Genomic DNA, 3525 nt, shown 5'->3' on the forward strand with positions numbered 1-3525 from the left:
ACTTCATGAAAAATGGTCGACTTTGTCCCTTTAAAATAGGCAACGTCCACTTATTTATGGCAATTCATTGTTCGAAACATGATGTTTTGAAGAAACCAGATACTCGTGTTGACTTGTCAACTTCGGGCATTCTTTAGGTTGCCTTTTAGAGTACCGTGTACACTACCCTTAAAGTATTGGATAAATCGTATTATATTCAAAGCCGTTTTTGCTCAGACCATGAGGTGGTCAAAACGAAGAACAATTTGTTGTAGATAGCGCACATGACCGAGTTAGACAAATAGAAGTTATCGCAACTCTTTATTCACAGCTGAGTTTGATCATCTTGAAAGAAATCTTCAAAAAAATCAGGGACGTAAGGAGACATAAAACCGAGACGTGGCCGTTTGGAGATTGCATCGGAGGTCCAAGTCTATCTGTAACGAAGTTGAGCGGTCATTCTAAAATTTGCCGCGAAAAGGGCCATCAATGATGACGCAATGTAAAATTAGCAAATACCAAAGCAATATTTGTCTCGAATTAATTTAACATAGTAGAGTGAACCTGTTCAGAGTGGTATGATCGCCTGTTTTTTTTATTTTTAATAAAGATTTTCTACAAGTTCAGTTATTTCCCTCTCGTCAGCGTGTACGTGTGTTACCTTTTTTTTATCTTCACCTACACTTAGAATGTTTGCTTTTGCGGAATGTAGGTTAGTACTCACCAACAATGCAAGCTCTATTATCTGACTTGTATCACAGTGACACAGCAATCTCATTCACAATTATATAGATGCTGCATGTTGCAAATACGTTCAACCACCGATTCTATTTGAAAGGATGTGGTCTCGTTTCTTACCGACCTAATGCAATGATCCATGATCAAAAATAGGTACATGTATGTCTCGAGGGAGAGATGAAGTGGTGTGTGTTTGGTTTGAGTTGGTGGAGACCCGTAAACGACTTAATATTTCAGAAACAACCTAAGTATGTTCTTAATGATAAGTGATGAGTAACGCTTGGTGAATTTGATTGTTCATAAATGCAAGCGCCTCGGGGATAGATACTCGGACCCTCAATTTTTTTCAATTCTTTGCTGGTCAATTTATTCTCGCGTGACTGCTCATATTAAAACCTGTGAAGTGAAAAGGTTTATCATAGTATTAGTGTTTTCGAAAATCTAAAATTTCATTTTGACCATACAGTCAACATTTGGATGATGCCACTTTGAATGTCAACATCAGTAGGCCCCTAAACGTTCTGTCATTTGTTTCTATAGTACCAAACTTTTCATATTGACCCTCATTTTAGCGTCTCCCTTCTTGATTTGGTTTGAGAATAATTATTAATTTATTAATTATTAAAGTTTCATCAAGGAAAGGTCGAATAAAAGTTTTAGTCTTTTACATTCAAGACACATACTGCCTAGACTGAAAGATCCGTCGCTCGAGGACGCTCCCTACGCTCCCCTCTAAGAGGTGCGAGCGTGGAGAGCGTCCCCGAGCGATGGATCTTTCAGTCTACATATACCTTGAATTAGAATTTGATCTGGCGAGCTAGATTATACTTGTAGCTCTGCGTATCGTGCTGTGTGTTCCCGGAGTTATACGAGACCTTACAACGCCGGGAACACAGAGCACTATACGCGGGGCTAATTCACAACTGTAATCATATGCAGCGTGTCTCAATGAAGTCAACGTTTCGAAACAGCGTGCACTAAATAATGAACATGTCAAATGAGAATATGTCAAACGATACAACAAAAAATGGATGTCGCAACAAATTGCGTACATATAGAACTTTCAAGACTTTAGGCCTATTTTAAGATTTATTTAAGATTTTATTTTGAAAAATACCTAAACGATCTTTCAAATTTTAGCAGAGTTTTATCGAAATTTAGATAGAGTGATCATACTTTAAATAATGAATTGGGTAGGAAAAGTAAGCCAAAATTGAAGCATAGACTTTGTCTCAGATATGATAGCAACGAAATAGATGATGAGTTTCATTTATTATTCTGCCACTGAAAAATCCGCCATCATGGATATTAAACCGTTGACCTATGACGTCACATTCTAATATCGGCATCTCAACAAAAACACGTTTACAGCAATTAAAATGTGGAAAAATATGTTGGAGAGTAGATTTGATTAGGGGGCCTATGGAGCTGAAGTTTTCATACTAAACGCAACTTACCGACCGAGCACACGTGTTTTTGATTTTTCCACGGCAGCCGCTCAATAAATTTAAAACTAAAAAAGTGACTATAAAACGGAGAGGAAAATGGACATCTACGTAGGCATCCTTCTATATATGCACCCCGACTCCGGATTATGATGTTTTTTGTTTGTTTTTCTGGGGAATTGCAAGAAAAACGCTCACTTTCTCCCCAGTCCCCGCAAAATTTTCATCGCGCACGACTGTGCACTTTTCCAAATTGACCGTAGCCCCCACTCCCCACAACAACCAGCCAGGTAGTGGCAGGGCTACGGAACCAGAGCAAGATCGGATCATACCACAGCGGCCATCGCAGTGTATCGATTCGACTCGAGAATGCAAGGAAACCGTCACAAATGTGCACCAGTAGGCCTAATTGAGTCGAATTTTGAGGGCCCTGGGAAGATAAGCATCTTTACTGAAGCTTACCAGGCTACCCTCGTTAAACAAGGTTTAATAAAATAAAATAAAATAAAATGCCTGTGATAAAACTACCCAGCTCACACCACACCTGTGGTATTGTATCGACAACCACTTCAGAGACGATAGACAATACTTCAAACCTAAAGTTCTGCATTAACTGAGTTGAACATGCATCCCAAACATCCCTAGTGCCAGTTCACAGTAAGTGAGGCTACCCACAATTCCCCTTGATTTGTTCACTCAGACATTTTTTGCTAAAGGCTTTTTCAATTTTTTCAGTTTCTTAACAATTTTTAACTTACAATTTAAGTTCAGGATTATTTGTTAAAACTATGTTCCAAAATTATTGATTATGTTTAAAATTCAAGAGTAAATTGAATGAGAAGTCGATGTTTGGAGGTGCTAAAAACTGCATACTTGTTAAGATAAAGTTATCAGCAACTAAGATGGTCTCATCATACCACCTGTCAGACATGCAAATTTCCTTTGTTACGAACATTGAAAAAAATCAATACCCTTTCTTTTGCCAACACAGATGCAACTTATTCCCTTAGTTTCCTTGAAAATATTGTGTATGGCTGTCGAAAATCTATGTCGACAAAATTACAAAATTCCTCCGCGGAAAAGGGGTTGATCTTCTTATTATTCACAGTGAGAAATCAGAAAATTATGATTATCAGAACTATGTTGCCAGAATTTTGAAATATGGACCGAGTTGTTCTGTGTACAGAAGAAATTGCTTCAGTTCAGTGAGTGATCTCCGTGTGTACAGATCACTGAGAATTGTGGGTAGCCTCACTTACTGTGCAGTTGAGGCTCAGCTGACCAGGTTTTGACCTAACTTGACCTTTGTAATCAGGCTATGGGAATCCTCACTTCCGGTGGAAAGGGCTTCCCTCAGTACCCA

Source organism: Ptychodera flava, assembly GCF_041260155.1.
Source record: "Ptychodera flava strain L36383 chromosome 3 unlocalized genomic scaffold, AS_Pfla_20210202 Scaffold_25__1_contigs__length_14229661_pilon, whole genome shotgun sequence".
Lineage (NCBI taxonomy): Eukaryota > Metazoa > Hemichordata > Enteropneusta > Ptychoderidae > Ptychodera > Ptychodera flava.